Source organism: Symphodus melops, assembly GCF_947650265.1.
Source record: "Symphodus melops genome assembly, chromosome: 9".
Lineage (NCBI taxonomy): Eukaryota > Metazoa > Chordata > Actinopteri > Labriformes > Labridae > Symphodus > Symphodus melops.
Window position 1 is genome coordinate 5,676,603 of NC_136699.1, and position 24,482 is coordinate 5,701,084.

The 24,482-nt window shown below is 39.8% G+C and overlaps 1 protein-coding gene across 1 annotated transcript in view; it reads right to left on the minus strand.

Annotated features, from left to right (window-relative positions):
* The window catches only part of LOC306829240 (complexin-2), a 36,560-nt gene extending 22,663 nt beyond the window's left edge, over positions 1-13,897 (minus strand). Inside the window, exon 1 of the mRNA XM_079352190.1 lies at positions 13,766-13,897. The gene's annotated coding sequence lies outside the window, so the exon portion shown is untranslated. The remainder of the gene's footprint in view (positions 1-13,765) is intronic.
* Between the last annotated feature and the right edge of the window lie 10,585 nt (positions 13,898-24,482).

Below are 24,482 nucleotides of genomic sequence, written 5' to 3' on the forward strand. Positions count from 1 at the left end.
ACTCCATCCATCCATCCATCCTTACTTCCATCCATCCATCCATCCTTCACTCCATCCATCCATCCATCCTCCACTCCATCCATTCTTCCATCACTCCATCCATCCATCCTTCACAGTACATACATCTCCTGCTAATTTCTCTGACAACATCACTCCGCTCTTGTGCACCTGTCATGTCTGCTACTAGTCCACTTCATCATCTCATCTATCATTCACTTTTCTTCTTTTTATTTTGTTCAGCAGCACGTTTGTTACCCACTTTATCATCCCCTCCCTCCATCCATGATTTACTCTTCCTCCAATTTGTCCCTCACTCCACTTCATCAATCTACTTTCCCCACTAATTTTTTTTATCCATTAACTGGCCCGTTTCATCATCCTCCACCTATCAATTTACCTGTATCTACTCATCCATCAACTTGCAGCTACTTTGCTTTTATTAAGTTGCCCTTCAGCTCAATGCACATTTCATTAATTCTTTATTTATTCAGTCATTTCTCTCATCCATCCTCATGTGCTTGTATTGTATTTGTGATGTTGACCATAGTTTAGCCCAGACTTTCATCCATCAAACACTCTTCTGCCAATAAATGATCTCATATACACAATGGTCCATAGCCATAACAGGATAGTGTTGCTTTTATAGGCACTACACCTGAGGGAGAAAAAGATAGAGAGGAATCCACAAAGCATGTGCGGAGGGAAATGTGTGCAAACTGCATATAAACGACTCCGCCTAAAAGACAGCGTCCTGGGTGCACCTGTCTCATTTGGATCTACAGTGTGTTAAAAAAATGGTGCAAATTGCCCCCTTCGATATAACAATAACCTGCCTAGCTAATTAGTAAACCTTCTTCAATTAGTAAATTGAAATGGGCCATCATGCCAAATCTAAAAAGCTTGGAATTGTCCTTGAACTCGTCAATAATGTTGAGTGTCCATTACACAACATAGTATTTGAATGATGTATTGCAATGATGAAAAGCTTAGGAAATCATTTTTCTAAATTCAAGTTTTTGTTGTTCTAAATTCAGAAACAAGGCTAAAGTATCTGATAACAACAACTGCAGAGCATGCTGTCACTGTAAATCACAACACTAATGCATGGAAAAGAAGCCAATGAGGCCACAAAACCATACTCCATTGACTCTGGCTACTTTTCTAGCCTCATACATAGCTACATTACCCTTCTCTTTCTCCTCCCACCCTAAGGCTGTAAAGGACGGAGGGGGAGGAACTGGCTATATATCATCAACGAGGCATTCGTCCATTTGTCTTGTGGTTGGGTGGCTGAAGGAAGCGAAAGAGTGAAAGAAAGAAAAAGAAGGGGGGAGGATAACGAAGAGGAATGAGGGCATAGGAAGGGGGGCAGAAAGGAGGGAAGGAATAAGGAGAGAGAAGATGAGTGGGTAGAAAAAAATGAGGGGCAAAATGCGAGATTTTGCGAAAGGAAAAAAAATAAACAATATATCAGTGAAAGCAGAAAGGAGTTAGAGTAAAAGAGGAGCTGTTCATAAAAAGAGTAGAAGCTGATTGAAACAGAAGGAGACAATGACAGAGTGAGGAAGAGGAAACGATAGCTGGAGGAAGGAGTTAAAAAGCCATAGTTTGAGGATGTAAAGGAAATTATGCAGATGGAGATGAGACAAAAGAAGAGACAGGGTTGATTGATTGTTTAATTGGGTTTGAAAAGTGATGGAGAATAAAGAACAAAAAGAGAATATTTTCATTTAAAATGTTTAAAAAAAAACCCCCAAAAAAACCTGAACTCCTTTCTGCACCATTTCAGTAGCCTACTTGGTTTCTGACTATCTGAGTTGTAGTTCTCAGAAGTGAATGTACTTTAAGCACTGATGACGGCCTGTCATCTCAACACATGTTGGTTACACCCATCCTCAAATTATAGATCTAAAGGAGTGGGAAGAATGAAATATATGGGCAGAGGGTAGAGCGCTGTGTGAGAGACAACGGACGGGTTATCAAGCTTTTCCACAATCTAGGAAGAGAAGCTGCTGCAAATTTGAACCATGCAAAAAACTTCTTTGCAACTGCTTCATCGTCTTTTACCGATGAAATAAACAGTTTACAGTCAAAAGGATGCTGTCAATATGCATGGAATACTCGCATAAAATGCTCAATGATTTGTCCCATAAATGTAACGTACATTGAGAGCATTTTAATGCTTTATATTCCATCTTAAAAGTGGACTGTCCTATGTACCAGTGGGACCAATAAACTATTATAAAACGCTGAGACATGCTCCGTCTAGACAGAAGATGCAGCTGCCGCTATCACCCACTGCATATGACCTGACGTAATTGGAAATGTGCCCCCATTAATTGTGAATTGCGAGCAGCAGCTGTGCTTAGCAATGTGGACCAGGCTGGCGGTGTAACTTCTTAACAGCTTTTTTTATTCATTAGGTCATAACACTGAATTTTAAGATCATTGCTCGTGTTTTACATCTTCTGGTGTCGTTTGCTTTGGATAAAAGTGTCTGCGAATTGTAGAATTGAAGAAAGCAGTGGTATACTGTCAAGTAAATAAAACCTTACAGAGGGCTGCTTTTATCCAGATGTGTAAAGAAACTCCTCCATTTAGTGTTGTGACGAGCAGAGATTGGCAAATGGTTGTCGGCTGTGGGTTTGATATCCCGACTATCACCTTAGGCGGAAAGCTCAACTATATCGAACCGTGAGCTGACAGGATTGCAAAACTCCACTAGGCCTAAACAGATGGTACTAAAAGAGCAACAATGTTCCACAGAAGCTGAACGTTGATGACTTAACACCATGGATGAGTCAATTTATACCTTTTTCTTTCTCTCTCTCTGGGAGACTCCCAAAACCAACTGATGTGTAAAATATACTGATGTGATTTATATTCCAGATGACTAAACCTCCGTCAATAGGGTGCGACCTAACTGCTAGGCCATCTATGCCCCTGAAATAATGAATCGGGAATAACATAAAATAAAAAATACATTAAGGTCTGCTTAAAGACATTGAGAGCATTTCCAGGCTTCTTCAATAAAAAATAAAAAAAGTTTGGGAATATTCTGGACTTTGTTTGAGAAAACTTTCTCTAACCTGAAAACATCAAATAGCCCTGATCTAGATCATGTTCTTTCAGTTTGGAGCATGCTTTATAGATTTATCTCCAAAGCCTTGGATTCCGGTTGTCGCGCTTGGACTGCTTGTGCTCAAACTGTATCGTAGAATTATCACTGCTCTCCTTTTTTGATCTTCTGTGCAGGAACCCGGTCATGTCCCCCATGTCGGCAGCGGGGACCGAGGGTGGACTGCTTAGGTTCTTTTAAAGTTTTCGTCAGCTAAAACCTATGAAAGTCATGGATTACGTAACCTTTGCGGTAAATGGTGCAAGAAATGTAAAAAAGTCGAAGCTTACATAAATTGTATCATGTTGAATGAATGTGTCGACTAACTAAAGGAGAAGGAGGAGAACACACTGAATTAGTAACGACAAGAAGTGTCGCCCTGTGTTTGTTCTTCTTCTTCTGTTTGTGGACGACGGAACACTTTAGAGAGACAACCACTTCATAATGGATGCAAAGCTGAGTGGTTTGTCTTCAGGCCAGTCGTCTGCTCCTCTGTGGAGGACGGGTCGGGGTTAACAGAGTCAGGGCGGACATGTTGGATTCTTGCAGCACAAACGAGGTCACGACACGTCAGTGTGATACTGAAATATTCTGTTCTCGTTTTTTTCTTCTTATGTTCTTCTTTTGATACACATTCCAGATAAGCTGAAATCAAATTTACAGTACGTATGACAGGACAGTAAATTGTGGGATTATTTCACAAGTCATCTGATGTTGTAATGTGTCCATCTCATTTATACATGTATGCTGTGTGGTTTCTGGTTGGGTTTTAAAGATTAATCGTAAAATCGTGATGAATCGATTCTAAGGGGTCATGGTTCTGATGTGAACCTTACTGATACCTTACGGTAAAAAATAAATCAATGCATGTATTGATTTACAAAAATAAAAGTGAAGAAGAACTGAAGAACAAAAAACATTGGTAGAAATGATCCAGGTCGAGTCCTTGACTGTCTTACACTGTTAGTGTAAGAGTTTTCAAAGAACAGAGAGAACTGCTTTTACCTAAGAAGAAATGACCTGATCTGTGATTTAAAATATGAAAGGAATCAGAATGTACAATTATATAAAACATAGTTGGAGACTAAAACTGACTTTGATGTAGATTAATGTATATAATTGCGTTTGGATTTTTCGGTTAGTTATTTTCCCCGTCAATGAGCGCTCTCGGTGTCTCTCTTCCTCTCCGTCAGGGTGAAAAGGGCTGTGCTAAGTAGCCAGGAGCATGGTGGGATAGTGGGCGGTGGTGCTGTGGTGCTGTGTAGGCGGGCGGTTTGCTACACCTGCCAACTGCTCGAGTACAGTGATGAATGTTGCAGGGTGATGGAGAGCTGCGTGGATATAAAAAAAGGAAACTAAAACCACAAAGCAGAAAAAAACAAATTCAGGTTTTGAGAGCTGTGTTGCACTCTGGTAACTATTCATGTCCGCTGTCAACGTATGCTTCACATGCTGCTTTATAGCTTCCCATTCATTTATGATAAAGCATTGATCAAAAGGCTATATCGTAATTTCTGAGACACCGCAATATTCGTAGCTATTTTTTTTTTGTCCAACCAGAAAGGCACCACAAATGACATTTAGTCTTTGAGCAAATTGGTTTTTTTCAGACCTTTGCTCTTTAATCGCTGCTTTTATCCTTTGATACAGGCTGAATCTTATTTAGTTGACACAAGTCATGCAAGATATAAGAAATCATCCACTTCGGCCTGGAATAATAAAACGTGTGTTTGTGTTTTAGCATCAGGGCATTGGGGTTGAGGGGCATTGGGTTTCTGTGGGTGGGGGGAGTATATAATCGAGTTACGCTCAATATAGCTCTTTCTCCTCAACAAAGTGGATGTGACAGGAGGAACAATGGATGATAAGCATTAAACCAGAGCTGTAAAGCTCACAGTGGGTCCCTCACATGCCCCACGCAGACAAGGAGTTCTGCAGAGAGGTTAAAAATACAGCCAGATCTGCATACATACAATACGATTATTTATAGTGAGTCTAATAGCCAATCATTGAGCTTTTTGCATTCTGAAGTCAAAAGGCTGTAATTTTCATATTCATATTTGTATTCACATTTTTTAAAAGTTTTCATTCTGAGGCCAAAATAAGAGTTTCTTTAGCCCAAAGTTATACATGAATAAATCTTATGAGTCCTGAAGCCCTCCAAATATCACGATTGTTCCTACCCTCTGAGAAACCTTCTAGAATTAGCACACCATAGTGTGGCACCATTACACATACCTGAAAGTAAGAAGTAGACCAATCCCGACCTATCGACTATCATCTGACGATGATGTGACTCTGGGACTGAAGGTCAACCTCTCAATAACTGAGGTTTAACTGGTGGTTAACAATAAATGACTTCCAGGAAAGACTGCATTGTTTATAAACCAAACAACAACTTGAGAAGCAGCTGTGATACCAAATGTGGAGCAAAATTCACCCTTCCAAATGTCTACAAACAGGATCATTTTCTTGGTTCCCAAGAAAATGATCGTGGAATGGTTTACCCTGGCTTACTTCATCATCATCAGACTGTTTTACTTGCATTTGTGAACCACAGCCCCTGGCACGTGATTGGTCAACACGACTTGGACTACAAACAGAAACCAGAAAATGTCAGACTGTCTGAAACATGAATATCATCTTATTTACATCACCCGTTCTGAATAAAAAAAAAAAATAATATATACAGTATATATATATATATATATATATATATATATATATATATATATATATATATACATTTTATTTATTTTTTTTTTAAAATGTGGGCTTTGAAACAATAGGAATTCCATGACTTGTACAGCCAGCCTCAAACTGACATTTAAAGAACTGTATTTCAGCATTTAGCTTTATTTCTCAGCGCTGGAGGTTTCTGCTTGGAGGATCTTTTCTTTTCGAGATCTTGCACTTAACTAACACCTTTCGTCTTCACTCCATTAAAGATTCACGGATATATAAAGAGCAGCAGTGCAGAGGATTCAGAGACACCAGGGGTTTTATTGCCCTTGTTCCATTGTCAGGTCCACATATACTGTAACCTCTGTCTAATAAAGCTTGTAGTTCATGCCCAGTTTCTGTTTCAGGCCTCGTTCAGTGAAATGAGACACTGCTGTCATGCTGCCAACATTGCACTGAACAGAGTAACAGGGCCGAGGTTTGCCCCATTTGCTGTCACTGCCTGACAGCGTGAGAAGCTCCATGATAAACGCAGTGACAGACGGGTGTTAAACATGACTTCAGAGGCCTCGGTGCAGTGGCAGCTCGCCAAACCAGCGTGATGTCCTAACACGGATCGACATTAAGAAAACCACAGCGTCAAAACTCCAAATGAAGCTTACCGTTTCAGCGGGGACCGCGGGATTTTCTTCTGAATATACAGACGGTATTTAGAGGAATTAAGTGTATTGGCTCTGCTTCAAGGCGGACACTGTGTGGGCCAGCCACAAGTTATTTAACTTAACAGTGTGGTAACCTGCTGTGCAGTTAATTAGCAGGGGATTCTGGACGGTGGCATTCATTACATGGCTGATTGAACAATGACTTCATGTGTTTTCTGAGGGGTGACCTGCAGGGCTCAGTCAAACAAACTTAAAGGTTCAATAAAGATATCTACTGAATTAATTCATAGAATGAACTTATTATATCATCTGACTGGAAACATGCTAAAGTGTTGGCTTCTCTGACAACAATGCAGCGTTCAGTATATGTCCTATTGTCCTCATCCCAAAGGTTCAATGCAAAAAAATAAGCATCCATGAAACACTGCTGGACTGAAGAGAAGAAAAACTAAAACATTAGAAGAATAAAAATACATCCTCATCCGACATGTAAAACAGTTATTGTTAAAAGAACAAAAATAAAGTCCGGCTATGTTTTTTTTATTGTTTAAGGAAGAAATAAAGAGGTCAGGGTGATGTCCTGTTATTCTGACCTCAAGCTCATAAAAGCCCATAAAACGACTGAGTGGTCATTAAAAGAAGCAATAAATGTCAAATTATTTAACTGTGACTCATCTAATGGAAAACAAAAGAGAAATATATCGCAGGTATAGCTAGAGAGGCGCCGGTGACTCAGACAGTTTTTAGGATGAGTCATCAAGTCACAGCTGATCGGTGAGACACTTCATTAGCCGCACAGAGATTAGGGACAGGTAGGAGGAGACAGGTACACACACACAGAGGGAATGTGGATACCAGAAAAGTAGGCCTACCCACAAAAATTCAGTAAACTGTTTTTTAAAGCTACTGGAAACCAAAACCCAAACGGTCTAAAGTACATCACAATAAGAATTGAAGTATCAAAGTATTACGCATTCCTTAGAATTTTTACTTTTTTTTTACACTTTATTTTACATTGCTGTAAACTTTTTGGGATATTATGATTATAATGAGTATGGTTAGGCTCAGATATCTATAATAACATGAATAAACAAAATCATAGGCAAAGTCACACGGAAGCTATTCTGCAGTCAACAATTGCAACAGGGGGCCAAGAATGGAAGTGCAATGTTGTCTGCTTATACAACAAGCTGTTTTGCTCAATTTAGAGACTATTCAAAGACAACATTTTTCCAAAGAAGAAGAACACTGTTAGAATAAACAAGGTGTCACTGGGTCAAAACTATTAACTTTGTATAAATATGAACAATATGTCTCCTTCTCCTTCCATTGTAAAAAAGTGAGGCCAAATACTCCTGCAAAACGCTCAGGCGATGTCATTTGAAGTTGACCCATGCACAGACGGTGGCTGTCTGCTGGAACTGCAGAAGTAATGCCACGGCTCGTCTGCTAACCGAAGCAGACATTAAGGTTACTGATGACTGTCAAAGATCTCTCACGTGGCTTTAGCGCAGCTGATCAGATTCTTGTGATGGTCTGGAGACACTCAAGTTAAGTTAAAAAAAATGCATTGTCCGTTGTTGTTACTCTTGCTATTTGCTTTGACACCTGGATATAAATCAGGACATTAACAACTCTCATGACTGAATGAAAGTTTGACAACAAAAATGGTGCATTCATTTATACTTAATAGTTTAACCCATGTCCCTTCTGTTAGCATGGAGGAGACGGGGTTTATTATCTTTACTGCAGAATAGCAGCAGGGGGAGCTCTAAATATTTTTGGCTTCACTTGCAGGCAGCTGTTCTCCGTCCATCTTACAGTCCATGGCTGAAAGGTAAGTACTGTTTTGTCAGTGCTGACATCTTAATGCTCTCTTTTGTCACATCTGCCTGGTAGCTGTGAAGTGAAGCTTTCTGTAATATAACACAGCCACTGCTTTGTCACCATGACTGACTTTTATCAATGGAAACTAATCAACCAAACGTTGTCAGAAACGCCCAAAAACCTGAAGCCTGTATCCAATTCAAAGACTCATTATCCCATGAAGCTTAGCACCACCATAGCAACTCCTCTCATCCTATTGTGTCATCATTTCTGGATAATTAATGAGATTTTGAATTTTTTATATCTCCATGCGCAGACTGACAGTGGATAAATAAATAAAACTGTAAATCTGCCCTCACACACATATCTCTTTGTTTCCAGACTGAACCTTCAGATGAAGTCTAAGATACAGTGTGGTGAGAATTCTCACAGTATGAAAACAGTCCGATTCACTCTAAATAAAGAACTACGGGCAGTTTTATTGAAGGTATCTCAGTGAACAGCCAGTTATTAATAAAGCATCTTTCATGAATTCCCCCTGACACCTTCTGAGGCTCCAGTTGAGTGAAAGCATGACGACATGAACTGCTCAAACACTTACACACACACGCTCCTACACACACACACACACACACACACACACACACACACACACACAGAGAGCATAACGTCTGCTACAGATGTTCAACTTCAGAGCATAAAGGATGTGTTCAGTCAGAAACATTTAGCATTGTTTTGGATTTTTTTTCCCCTTCTTCTTCTGGTTTCACACAAACGGCTGTGAACATGCTGTGTGCCTATTTAGTGGCTGCATTATTGTGAGGCTACATGAGCTCACACGCATGCGAGAACATCTGGAACAGAGGTGGCTCAATCGTTCCTCCCAAACAAAATAAAAATATCCAAACAAGAGAAATCAAACCTGCCTTTCTGAACGAATAGAAAGCTGACGAAACACACAGTTCACACCTTGAGTCAGACGTGACATGTAAAACTTTGAACCGAAGTGTCAATTCATGCAGTTTCTCTGAATTCCACCTTGTATACTCTATAGTTTAATATCAATGTTACAATGAGGCTTTTTACAGAAAAAAAAAAGTTTACCAAACTAATAAGTATGGGTTGATTCATTCAAAGGAAGCTTAAGCTATCTGCAACCACAACAATTCATTCACACTTTATTTCATAATTAAATGAAGCATAATTTAATTGACATTGTGCAGGCCTAATGAGACCTAATGTCTTGTTTTCTTTGCACCAACTTTGCCTAAAAGGCTGTTATAGCTTGTGTCTGCTTGATTGACAGGTGCCTTAAAGCCTATTGCACTCCACACTCCATCACAACTATTTTGTCTTTTATCAAATCAGTCATCTCTGGGTCTGTTAAATGCCACATGACAATTCCAGGTAACTTTCACTTAAATCTGACACAAGCTAAGTGAGGGGCTTCTCCTCTGCATACAGCTCACACGGCACTGTGAATGTGGCCGAGATAACTGCGTATCAGCGCAGCGATAACCTATCTATACAGGCTGACTCGCATCTATACAGCCACGGCCAGAATGCCAGCATGACATGCGAATCTTTCAGTGCAGCTGTCACTCAAACCTCTCACTGCTCGCGAGCACAAGGCCAAACAACGATTCAACCAACAATGCTCCAGCTGCATTCATCTGTCGAGTACCACCACATTATCTACAGAGAACAGAGGAAAGATGCCGTTCTGATAACGGAAACTCATCCTCACAGTGAGCCTGAAGTCAAAGCAGCGACGGCAGATAATACTTGTCATCCTCTTTGGATGCTAATATATTGCAGTGTGTTGAGTTATAAAGGCACATGAGCTTTGTGTTGGGTTGTCATGAGAAACAGGATCCTCTGCACTGCAGTCTAATGTAAACAGCCGTGTTAAAAGGGCTGAGATTAAAGGTCAACAGATATTACACACACATTAAGAACCACAAGCTTCAAGTGAAACACGTGTGCTTGAAAGTTGAATACTCCTTCCTTTTCACTGTTCACATAAAGCTTCTGCTCTCTGGCTCACTGTATTGAAGTCCACTCGGAGAATGAAGGGCTTGATCTGCTTCAATTCAGAGGACTCCTTTTCAGTAGACTGAAGTATGGCCAACTGACAACGAAATTGAACACTTTCAAACCATGCACCATTACCGGTTTTAATCAACTCTCCTTAAAGCAGCTCTTTTTTTTCAGTTCTGTTGTATCTGTCGGGTGCAACTTGCAAAAAACTAACTACCGTAACTAAAGTAATACGTGACTGAATTAAATACTGGTGCTGATTAAAGCTGCCACAATCCTTTTTGTACATAATTGTATAATTTTTGATTGGACAGGGACCAAACTTAAACTTTGCAGCAAAAATAACATTGATTGGCAACAGGTCAGCACTTCATGATTGTTTAGTGCAAACACTGTTTGCCTGGTAAATGTCTAGTATACCAAAACTGTGCAATAAAAAATGTTTGTTTGCAAGTTAGACTGTGTGCAGAGTTTAGCTTTAAGGTTTTAAAAGGCTGTTTTTAGAAATGTTAAATGGATAAAAAAAAAAACACTTTGATTTCCATTTCTTGGATATCTTGATTGAAAAAAAAAAGGTGGATATGCATTATCCTGGTCAGTTTTTCTGCCCCTTCACATTAAAAGCTGTGAGCACAGTGAGCAGCTCTACTTCAGCGTTCGCAGCACATTTTCAGATCACTGATTTTCTCCTCGCACAGCCTGGAGGATCACTAAAGAGCACTTTCCTGCATGCTCTCATTTCCATCACATTGTTATTGTTCTGTTTCTCTGCTTACTGTCCAGATAGGGACACTGTCATTCCTAATTACTGACTATTGTGTGTTTATTTGGTTTGGTAAGGACTCAGATGAAGCATATGATGGGGAAGATAATCCATCGTTACAGGAAACTCAGACATTCGGACATTTCAAAACCCTCTGATTGTTATGTTCATTTGAAGAGATCCAAAATTAAATAAGAACCTAAAAACCTCAACTGTTTATTATTATATCTGTTTTCATCACCATTTCCCCAGTCTTGCAATGTCCGCTGCTGCATTTCAAATATAATCTGCAAGCAAATTGAGCAAAAAAGTCTGCAAATTAGAAAAAAACCTGCAGTGTGACCCGAGATAAAATAATCCCATATACAAGAGGCTGCAAAATTAGTGGATCATTCAAAAGAAAATAAAGCAGCAACAATAATCAATTTACTTATATTACTTATTTATATTTTTAGAGGGAAAAAGGCAGACGTCAACTCCGGTTCAAGCTTCTGAAAGATGACTGTTTGACTCTTTGTCATGAATGATTGGAAAAGGAAATTATCTCTGGATTTTTGGTTAAATAAAACAACCTGCCTTTAGTTTAGGGACTATTAGCAGGTGTTTTTTTTATCATTATTTTATACAATCATCAATAATAATCTTCAAATAGGAAGACACTCCTCTTATATCTTGGGGTCAAAAGGCATGACTTATAACCTTGTAAAGCGTTGCACATGCTATACAATCTAATGCGAGGAAACACAATCAGAGTAAATCCACTATATAGTAAATTGATTTTGTTGCTGTAGACTCAGATTGTTATTTTAGGTGTTAGACAACATTACAGAAATGATTCCTATTGAGACAGGCATTTCTGTAAGACTGATTTGGCCCTTTGGACCTAGAAAAAAAATAAACGTGGCACTCTATTAACAAAAAATACATGTTTGCTATGCAGAACACGAGTTGCGTGTCTATCACTGCTTCAATAAGTTGGTCTTTAAATGTTTGTGACTTTCATGTAATAAAGGGTTTGCTTGAGTCGCAAATATAAATTCACCAAAATTTAAATTTAAATGTAATTTGCTGCAATTATAAAATGAGGTTTGGTTACTTTGAAGACAAGACTGTAACTCCTGTTGTTAATTTTTAAAAAGCGTCTTATTTTTTCAAAAAAAGTTGTTCTTTTGGGGGTTCATTTTTTATGTAAATTTTTAGAAAGTTTTAATAAAACCCTGAGCCTGTCAGTGGGAGAAAAAAAGGGTTTTTAGAAGAGGTACTTACTGGATTTGAAACATTTGCTTGAAAAGATAAGATTGCAGGGGCAGCAGTACATGCACTGTGTATAGAGGCTAAAGTCCTGAAGAGCAGAGTGCCGGGCTCAAATCCGACTTGTGGCTCCATATCGTTCCCAACTCTCTTATCCCTAATCTAACAATTGTAATATCTAAAAAAACAAAACAAACAAAAAAACAAAAGCCCCAAAATAAATCTAAAAAAAGATTGTAACCATCAGTGTTACATACTTTTAACAATCTACAAGAGCAAATCAGCCCATTAGTCATTTTCATTGTAGAGAAAAAACGAGAAGTTTAGTGTAAAATGTCTCTATACCTTTTTTTTTGTTTAACCAGAGGGACTGATGGACCTCATGACATTTTACAGAAAGACACAAATGTACACAAAGTTGTATCCTTAATTTGTTATGATTTTCCTTTAAATGTGCGATAAATCTTTTTTTGTTGTTGAATACAATGGTTCAGTCTCTCTCTCTCTCTGAATGTGATTGGCTCTCACACCCATTCACACGTTCATGCACAAATCCAACCTCTCAAACACTCTTTGCACAAAAACACACCTTTCAATGCCACCGGCACTATTTCCTCGCTGCACAGACCTCCACTATGACAGCCCTGCACACAGCTCCCTGTGCATTACATAAAGCTAATCAATGTTCTGGCAGCTATAAATAATTCAAGCTCTCCAACATCCATCAGCAGCCGAGATGCTGTTGCGACTGCAGCGGAGGAGGAAGAGGAGGACCGGAGCCGGCGGCCTGGCCCTCCTCACCCAGTAGCAGCGCGGGAATACCGCCTCATCCTTGTCAGTGATTTCAGTGAAAAAAAGAAAAAAAACTCAGCTTCAGCCTCCTCAATCTCCTACTCGTTCACCTCCTCCTCATACCTACCTACAGGCGAGTTTAGGCGGTGAAAGAGGCGAGCACATCCGCCTTCACCTGGATGAAAAGAAACAACACTGAGCAGGAGGAGGGGAGAGGATGTAGCACGCCTTTTTTTGTTTCGTACCAAAACTGAAACCTGAACCGTGATTTCTCTTTGCACAGAAAGCGCGTCTTTCTTACAGAACTGCTTCCGCGTGTTGCACTAATCATCCAGCCAGGTGCAGCTGGCTGATACCTGCAGCGCGTCTGCTGCCTGGATGGATGTGTGTCCATCTACACACACACACACACACACACACACACACACACACACACACACACACTCTCAAAACAGCAAGTTCACGCCTAAAACCTGCGAGCATCCTCCTGGTTCAAATCATCGCCGAAACCTCCCCCTGTTTTCCAAACACACAAACCAAGAAGGCATGGTAACAAACGAGCTTCCCGAGCAACCCTCCCCAACAGGGATTCTGAGATATTTGACGCACGGGGCGTTTGGTTTTACTGACCTGATGTCTGAAGCGACCGAGGTTGTATCAGGAATGCCGACCAGTGTGCAGCCAAAACCCCGTTTGATGCCTGCCCTATATCCTCTCTCTCTCTCTCTCTCTCTCTCTCTCTCTGAGTCTCCACCACCAACACCCCCTCCTGCGCTGCACTGTTACCTCACCGCCTCCACTCCGTTACTCCAAGGCAGGAGAGAGAGCAAGGAAGCATATGGCGACTGATTCTCCACCAGCAGAAGGAGACACACAACAAGTATCGATGCTTCCTTTTTTTCTTGTACAGAAATATAAGAAAACAGCACCCATTCCGAAGCCACCAATAACTTGAACAATTCCACACACTTATTAGACTGAATGTTTAGAACCGTAATCATACAGCTGCTTTGGTGTGAGCAGTAATCTGAGGACACTCTTTTATAACTCTATGGTGAAGTCTGTCCTCACCTTTGGCTTTATCATCTGGTTCGGTAATCTCTCAATAGGAGAAGAGGTTGCATAAAATTATTAAAGTTACCTGTTGGATCATTGGGGTTAAATTGCCTTATCTATCTCTCATTAGTAAGACAGCGTCAGCTTAGGCTCGAGGCATCTTACAGTCTTCTTCACATCCTCTGTCTGGTGAGTTTGAGCTTCTGCCCTCAGGCAGGAGATACAGATGACCAAAGGTTGAGTCAAACAGGCTGAAGTGGACGAGCACTACTTATTAGTAGTGCTCATCCACTTGCTGAATGCCACTTACACTTACTGACTCACAAAGTGTATAGGGACTTGAGTTGGGAACTGGGGGGTTGCCGGTTCAAGTCCTGGTGTGGATGGAATCTGGAAATTGATCTGGTGGATGGAGAGGTGCCGGTTCACTTCTTGAACAATGCTGAGGTGCCCTTAAGCAAGGCACCAAACTAACACGAGGCCAGATCTCTTCTAGTTATAAACAAATGTGGCTCAGGTGGACATAAACAGTACCATCTCCTGAGCAATCACCATGGAAGCATCATTAGAAATGTGCTTGTTGAATTATGCTCATGGCAGATTTAAAAATGTATTTGGTTTATTATGTGGACGATAAATCAAAAGAATGTGATTCAGAGTTTAGAAAATGGAATAAAAAGTTTGAGGAGGTTATTGAAGCAGGAGTAACGGATGTTTGCTGAGCGAAGGGGCGGGGCTTCAGCTTGTTATAAAGCACAATGATGATGCGTTAAGGTGTCATCAGCTGCCCGAGCAGCTGGTTTCATTCCCTGTTTGTGCTGCAGGCTGCTGATGTGAAGCCTTGTACGAATGCACTCATTGTTAAAGTGTCATTACCAGCCTCATTTATCACTGAGCAAACACACATACACAAATACAGACACTGAGCAAACACACAGGACAGGTGCTGCCTGCTGCTCAGCACCATGTCACGCCATCGACATGACCAGATTAAAATCAACCTGGAACTGCCCCAGAGGGAAACAGTAGAGAAAATGAAATTAGTAAAGTAGATGGAAACATCTGAACATGGATTTCATTCCCATGAGTTATGATAGCGCAAATGATTATCATAGAGTTCTTCAGCGTGAATTTTTGAGGTCCTAAGAAATGTTTTCATCATCTTCTGTTTGTGTATCCTTCAAGGGGTTTACAACTTTATTATAAAAAAAAAAAAAAAAAAAAAAAAAAAAAAATTGAGGATCCGCTTGAAGCTGCCAAGGACTAAAATTAACTCCTGGAACTACCAAAACAACCAAAGCAACTTCCCTTTAATCCATGAACGACTCCGGCACTCCTGACAGTCAGCTATTTCCTTTTGGATAAAGATGTTTTTCTTAGAAGCTGATCATTACAATATTTGTAATGATGCTTACGGGCTGTAGTAGATTTATGTTGGGGTTTTCAGGAGCGAATACATGATCAACAATTAGGTTGGATTTAATAAAGTAAAATTTGGTTATCAACTTAGCATCAATAATGAACATTAATTATTAATACAAATCAATAATGTGTTATTAAACTGAGTTTAATAAACTTCAGGGCACCACTCTGATATCAGGGAACAACAAAATCTTACAATATCAGTCTCAAATTAGTTAGTTAAATACCACAAAACAACTGCTCTTTAAATTATAACAGAATTTATTTAACAAAGAAACATCAAGTTAATCAATGAAGCTCAATCAAACAAATAACTTTTTATAAACTAAACTACAGACAACAAAGCATAAACAAACAAGCGTGACACTTGTGTGTGTGTGTGTGTGTGTGTGTGTGTGTGTGTGTGTGTGTGTGTGTGTGTGTGAGAGAGAGAGAAAGGAGGGGTAAAGAGAGATCAAGATGGCCACGTGTGATTGCGGCCTATTGTTTAGAGACTGAGTTAAACTCTGTCTCTACCTGATCTATGTTTCTGCAGCGTCTGAAAGGCCACAGATCTCTGTGTGTGTGCTAACTGCCCACACCTACGACTAAGCCAATATGCAGTGAATAAGTGTGCATGGTGTTGTTGGGTGCAGGAATGTTAGAACAACAGAGGAGAGTTTCAGCTCCACCACTGACACCACACGTTTCGAGTTCAGGGTTAAGATAAATCCCGCCCGAGGCAGTCAATGACATTACAATGGTGAAATATAAATGACTTATTTAGCATTTTCTCACTATCTGTTTCAGATTAACTTCCTGAAAATGATACTTTGTAAATCTCTTGACAAATTTTTGACTTACACAATACATGTTTCTTTTTTTGCTTTTTGGACAGTATTTTGTTGAGTTAGGTTTTGATTATATGGAATTGGTCACACTGAAAAAAAGAAACATTCTGTGGTGATTTATTCTTAGAAGGGAGGAAGCTGCTTCATTTCATCTCCTCTCATGACACGATACAAACACACACACAACTCAGTGGTCTGAGAAAAACATCCGAAGTACAGTACAGTGAACATTGTACTGTATGTTTTTTAATTTGACACGCACAAGCAGACTGGAGGCTGTTCCATGACAAAAACAGGCATCAGAATGTAATTGCATTAAGCAGCGATGCCTTTTAGTAGCAGCATCCTGCCAGATAAAACGCTAATTAATGGGATATTTGGTCTGTTTGTGTCCAGAGTGAATTTAGTCTCCAGGTCTGAACAGTCTGCAGGCTGAGCCTTAATCTCAGTAAGATACCAGCAAATTGCTCTACATGTTGTTTTTGCAGATAAAAATAAAAAAATAAATTCAAAGATTTGTTGTTGCAGCATCTCGATTTAAAAGAAAGTCCTGCCTCTGTGGGCACATGCAAAAGAAACTTCAGAAAGTTTTTAGGGAGGGAATATCAAACCATACAATCATACATCTCACCATACAATTTGCGATACAAAGTCCACAATACGATATTTATGGCGATATATTGGAGGGAACTACAATATACATGCTTGTATTGTATATGACAACGTCAACCTTCAGTGCTGCTGAAGCATCAACAATTTCAAAAATGTTTTTCTCTGTTCTCCCTCTTCAATAATGCTCATGTCCGCAATTTTCACTAAACTGAAGCGGCGAGCAGAGTGCAAACAGGATGAGGGTGTCTACAGATCCCATTTCTGTCTGCTCAGCTCCATCGTGGCTGAACCAAAACTACACTGTTATATCACTATATATCACTTGGTACATATAATTAAAGCTGTAAAAAAACAAAACAAAACATGGCTTACCTCGATCTGTGATCAAGCCAAGAGACGCTGCTTGTCAACAAGCAAGATAGGCCACTGTTTGGGGGCCCCAGACCAGTAGGGGGCCCCAAGCATGGCATTGAAGCTACTGAGAAGCAGCGTCAACGCTCAGGCTAAATTCTGCCGACCACAAAAAAAGACTGAAGCAAGAAAAGTGTGTTGATCCTTCCTGAGCCTTAGGAATGTGACTTAACTGGATACTTTTAAATTTCATTGATCACGTTTTCAGTGATCGCTGACATGAACATGTTATGTGTTTCAGTAGTAAATATTTGCTAGAATCCATAATTCACTCACAAATAAAATCACCCTTAAAGAAAATCCGTTTGTTTCTCAAAAAATGAAAAGGTGTCTTTTTTCCTGAAGCTCAGAGATCATTTTGTCCCACAAACAGCAGCTGCTGCTGCAGCAGCAACAGTCGCATAGACCAGCTGCTGCTCCTAAACGCATCAGGTTCGATTAAACCGAATAATTCATACACATATTATACAGTATGTGTTCTCTGATGTGCTCATGCTCCATCTGTTCACATGTTTAAAGTCACCATGTCCACTTTTTCACACTGCAAAAATGCAGTTTAGACTGACGAGTGGCCAGCGAGTACACATTTTAGACTTGAGGTAAAAACGAAACACTTACAGTCGTGATTTACGTACAAGATGGGTTAATCTGTTGGTGACAATTTAGATTGATGAGAAGAGAGGACACAAAAGATTAAAGGGATATTTGGTATTTTTGAAGTGAGGTTGTACCATAGACAGTGATATTAATGGACAAAGCCTGAGTGACGTCACCGATCTGTTACAGCAGGGGGTTCTGAAGGATCAGCAGCAGCAGGCGAGCATGTTCTCCTGTCTCAGCCTAACTTTCAGTCAACCTAACGACAGGCTGAGAGCTGGAGCTGAGGAAGGTTTTAAACCTACCATGACTTTGTACCCGATTGTAAACATGCTCATTTCTATTGTAAAAACTGACTGCAGGATTTTGCTCTTCCAGAATGGCTTCATTTTACGACACCAGAGGTTGCCGCTTGGGTTGTATGAGATACTTATTAATACCAAAGAAGTTGGTCAGCTTAACCACTCTCCAGTAGTATATTTAGGTACTGTTGACAAGTACCTAATATAGCTCACAAAAATACAAAACTATCCCTTTAAGTCTCACTCATCATCATCACCCTTTCTTCGGACTTTCTCCTTTATTGGGTTTTTTTTCTACCCATTTTTTTCCTTTTTCCTTCTTAAGAGGGCAGAGCTTAACTTACTTCCTCAGTACATCCTTTTTTTTTTGCTTTCCAACCGTCTTTATTCTCTCTAATTTCCTCCCTTATCTATCCAACTTCTTCTTTGCAACAGTCCTATGGTGACCACTTTCCTACACCTCTTACTTCAGCTTAAATTCCCTCTTTTCCTCCTTCTGGTTTTTTCAATCTTCCTCCTTTATCTTTCCCCTTTTTTAATTCCTTACTTATTCCTCCCATTACATTAAAAAAAGACTGATAAAGCTTTAAAAAAAATGACTCTCAAGCACAATAAAACTATATCATGGGATTAAAGCTCAACTGAAGAGCTTTCCAGTAGATCAAAATTGATTTGAAGGAAGTTTGGGAAGTTTCACTTTTCAGGGCAGCTTATGAAGTAGTCATGGAAATAAAACTTAAACATTAAAAACAGTTCAGTTATGTAAATTGGTTATCATGAACATGAGTTTCCGCTTTTTCTACTTAGGTAGAACAAATGAAAAAAAGAATAATAATCAAGCATATTACCCTCTCAGGGTGCATTCTCACCTGAGCTTTTTCTGTTCATTTGAAACAAACTCTGATGCGCTGTGTCAGAAAGTTTGTTTGGGGTGGTGTGAATGCTCAAACAAACTCAGACAGACAAAAACAGAAAAGACTTAAACATTGGGTAACTGGCAGAAGCCACTGACCAGAGCTACAGTCCCTCAGTGGTGCGGCTACGGTACATACCATTTGGCAGGCTATGGTTAGCAAGGTGAAAGCAAACTAACCAAATGAAAAGTAATAAGAAGCGAGCTAAGTATCCCTCAGGGATTTACTTCCTGAAGGACACTAACAGTCGTAAAAGTCTGATGGGGCGAAGATAGCAGATGATTTCAAACACTCAGAAAGCTCAAAAATCTGCATGAACCCCCCTGCATAAACTTCTTCTAGCATCTGATCCTGCACAGGTTTAGTGAAGCAGCTTCTATATTTGTGTCGGGCATTTTTTGATCTGCTTCCTCCTCCTCTTCCTCTGCGCTGCCTTGTAACATCCATGATTAGGCCATTAGTCACAGAGAGGAGTCCAGTTTATCATCGGCCGACAAGCCTTCACTACTGCTTCAGTGACCGATCCGTCATTGTTGTAAGTTTCTTCATTTGTCGGGGAAAAAATAGATAAGATTAATTACAGCAGCATCCCGTTCTCGTTAGAAGAGTGAAACGGGAGAAAGAGGAAGGCCAGTGGTCGTAGAAAACAACTTGTTAAATCAGATGAGCATGAATGGAAACAGAATAGAGAGTCATTAAGTATTCCTTGTTGATAAATCAATCTGAATCTCAGAGGGGAGACATTCAAGATGAAACATTTGAAACTATCTGATGCACAAGATCCAAAAAACCGCATGCAAGACAAGCGTCCATCCTTATGCAGCAAGAATAACTTTGTATCTGCGATTAAAGAACGACAGCTTCAAAAGTGTCAACAACTAGTTCAACTTTTAAAGTTACTGGGTCAATATGTTCCTTCAGTAATTCAATGGGTTTTTAAAGTAGTTTAAGAAGCTTAATTTATTTCACTCATAAGGTTTGTTGACGTTTTTTCAGTACCAGTATTAGCGCTAATTATTTTTCTGTAACTAACTCTGTCTTTAACTGTAAAGCATTTGGGTTGACCACTCGCCGTTTTGAATGTGCTATATAAATAAAGCTGACATTGCCATTGACAACTGTGACAGAACTCATGTTTGCAGACTGAAAGAAAACAGCATGACTGCGCTGTTTTTTAAATGGTCAGGTGGGAAAAAGAAAATGTGAAATCTACTGTCCATGAGATGGATGCTGTTGTCCACACGTTTTCCTCCCTCACTCTTTAACCCATCCATTTAGACTTTATACGGCTTCCTTGTGTGTGTGCGTGTCCTCGTCCTTCTCATCTTTCTCATACTGGCTGAGCTGGATGAACGTTGCTGTCAGCAGTTCTCCGAACAGAAAAATCCTGACTAGTAATCTGTGTCCTCACGGCTTATTCCCCGAGGTCCAAACCACAAAATTAAAAACCTGAATGTCTTGTTTAGTTGTCAGTGATAAACTCAGACAATAGAGACTTGCAGCTCTAGTCTTTCTGTATCTGGGGAGAGTTTGCTGAGCACACACATGCAGCTTATCAAGGCAGGGAGAAATATGACGCATGCCAGCTAACCTCATTTATTCAGATTAACACGACTGGGCAACATCAACAGTTCTTTTCTCTGTCACATTCACACCGCTCAGGACATTCTTAACTCGTATTTCTCGTCTCACTCCCAACTCATTAAATCTATCCTCTGTGTTATTTCTGTCCAATGTAGTTTTGCATTATTTTATATTGTCATGACAAAAATGCTAAATTTTTTTGGAAAAGGCCAGTTTTAAATCTATACATATGTTTTAGGTAACATAAGTTTTAATTCGAGTTGTCAATATCTAAATTCTTTTTTTAGGTAGTCAACAACTGTCGGCTACTTTTTTTTTTTTTTAATAGGAATGAAAAATGTTTGCTTTCTGTTGTATACAACCCTTGCCAAAAGCCCAGTGAGGGACAAGAACTGGAAATGAGCAACACAGCAGTTTTATGTTTTGTATTGGAACTATTTTAAATCACACTGTGCCTATAACTCAATTTCATTCCAGCGTCAAAGGTTAAAGGGATACTTCACCCATTTACATGAAGCTGTGTATCATTAGAAACATGGTAGTAGTGTTGAATGGCCTTGAATCCAACCCTCATTTTGCCCTGAGACGAGAAAAACGTGTTTTTCTTTGCTTGAAAGTTTTCTTCATGTGATGCAAAAAGCGTCATATTGCATCACATGACTTCCAGGCAAAGAAAAACATATTTTTCTCGTCTCAGGGCAAAATAAGGGTTGGATTCAAGACCATTCAACACTACCATGTCTCTAATGATACACAGCTTCATGCAAATGGGTGAAGTATCCCTTTAAATCACACATCTGTATGGGAGCTGATGGCTTTGATGAAAAGTCCAACTTACTTTGATTTTTGAAAAAGATAATCACCAACTTTGCAAAGAACAGTGCTATGATTCAGAAGCTATCTCTGCCTAAATGATACCTAACAAGCATGAAAACTGACTAACACAAAGAGAAAGGAAACATTTACAAAGGAACGAATCAACTGACTTTTAACCTCGAAAAAAGTATGCCAACGCGCAGTTATGGTTTTTGGTCTTGCCTATTTTGTCTATGTAGTTATTTTAGGCAATTATTGGACGTTTGAATCCAGGAGCACCAACCAATTTGATTGTATTGGTTTTTATTTCCTCAGGCAGAGAAAATTGACATTAAGTCACCTTGCAGAAAAAAAGTGCAAGTGATGGAGAGAGTGTGACAGAGCACAAAAGATTCTAATTTCACCAAAACTCCAAAAATCAATCGGGAAGCCTCCGGTCAATGCAGCACGACAATTATCCAGAACAGCGGAAGTGCCCTTTAACAGATCCAGAGACTAATTCGTTTTGACTGAAGCAAATGGACGGGTGGGTCTGATTATCTCGCTGCACGCAGCTGCTCTTCCACAACACACATGAATACACACTCAGAGGGATACAAACTGTATGTAAATGTGCAAACGACACACGCTCATATTTAAACCCTCGTCTGAGAGCATTAGTATCTGAACGGATTGATCAGCATGCCTGAGCACATCTGAGCTCCTGCTGACGGAACGCAGGGCGATCACCTTGGGAAAAGCTGCTGTTCAAAGAACGAGATGATCGATCAGAGGGAAACCTGGAGTACGCCTCACGCTTCAATCTGGCACTGTTGAATTTTCTTCATGTTTGAAATGTTAAGCACATTAAGAAGGCATTAATATTAACAAGCTGGAGGATGTCCTTGCTGTTGAGATACTGTAATACAATAAAGCCATTGAAAACATTTGCAAAATATATAATTTTCTCAAGTGACCCCCTTCCTCGATCTTCCTGACTTTATTCTATCTTGAAAGGATGCTTTTGTGTCTGATAACTGAATTCCTGGGAGCTGAAGTAACATTTTAATATTACTCCAATATAGCATAAATCTCACAATACATAAAAAATCTAATGGATTCTTATCCAAATCAATTCAACTATAACCTTCTAAAGTGACATGAGCACAATGATCAGTCATGATGTGCTTGGTTATATTAGTAAGTTAAACTTTCAACAACATGTTCAGTGACACCAAAAACTTCCCAATCACACCAAACATGACATTTACTGGTTTTGTGTCTCAGCCTCACTGATTCGCTGACTACAGTCTTAGTGATGCTGTCCAAAGTAAATGATAAAAAGCAACACTTGGTTTGTTTAAACTAAAAACAGGAAATCCATCTTATGTCTGTGTCCTCTTGATATGAGGAAATACATATGTTCGGCACAATATTGTCCCCGCTATCCTTTATTTCACTCATGACTGACTCAGCTCATTACTGAAGTGTTCAAATCGCCATGACAGCAGTTTTGCACGGCTTTTCCTGAGACACCATACAAGATAAGTTCAATTAGAAAACGAGTGTAAACACTTATGGTCGCTTAAATAATGTAGAATTGCCTTTTTTCTTTGCTGATTGCGTGTATTTGACTTCTTATAAACACGTGTTTCATTCTGGAAGACGAGAGTTCACTGACTTTAAGACGAGAGAAGAAGGAGAAAGTTACAAGCAGAGCAACCTGCTCTCTTTATATTAAAGTTACAAACAATTTCCCAAATGCTTGAAAAGGTTAATTGTATTGTTCAGACTATACACACTGGGGTACTATCTAATACTTGTCTGTGTATTTACTGAGCTCAGAAGGCACATCAAAATGCCAAACCAGCAGTGATTTGTTGACCAATGGCAGTGACACAGTGAGGCTGCTCCATGTCGAACAGACCATAAAAAGTGAAATCAGAAAGACCCTCCTGCTTACACAATGAGACAAGCGGATGGAGGAGATCCTGGAGGCAGCTGTATTTGATTTATTATCCCACAATGCTCTCAGGCAATCACATCCATGGATATTGAATGACCTCTTCACAATGTCTGCGCTACAATAAATCACGGCTGGGATCAGCTTGGAGACTGATGGGACAACACGCTCAAGGGCCATTCAGCCACATCAGCACACGATGCTAAATTCAACAGACGGGAGTTTGACTCGATTGCTTTGCATGTGAGCAACCAAAGCAAACAAAAACAGAATATTTCTTACACCAACATCTCTAGGAATCCACCACTCTGTTTCTGACATTTTGGAGGAACAACTCAAACATAAGGACTTTATGTTTTGAATTATTTCTATTATGAAAAAAAAACAGTAAAGAGAGATATGTAGGCCTATTGTAGCATCATGGATTGTGCAGCTCTCTCAAATGAAGATGAACCAAATTAAAGCTAATTAGGTTGGGACTGAGTAGTGCATTGCTGCCTTGTGATTTCCCTCCAAAGATTACAGGAAGCTGCAAGTTGAAACATCCTGCAGCCTGCTGGTCTGACGCTCTGGACAAAGGGAGCAGCCACCTGTCACCGGCCCGGGCAGAGGGCCACGAGTCTCTGAGCTCACACTGCGCTGCCTGCATGTGTCTGTCACGACAAAAGGGAGATTAAGAGGTCCAGAGAAAACGGACCGGCCTACTGTCAGGGGAATGTCTGTTGAATTTATTTATCTATTAAAGCAGGGCACTGAAAAGGAAGGGGGAAAGAATAGAAGAAACGCATCAAAAGAAACACAATGATGACGTAATCTAGCCTTCAAATGACGAAATAATGACCTAATATAATGGTGTTTATG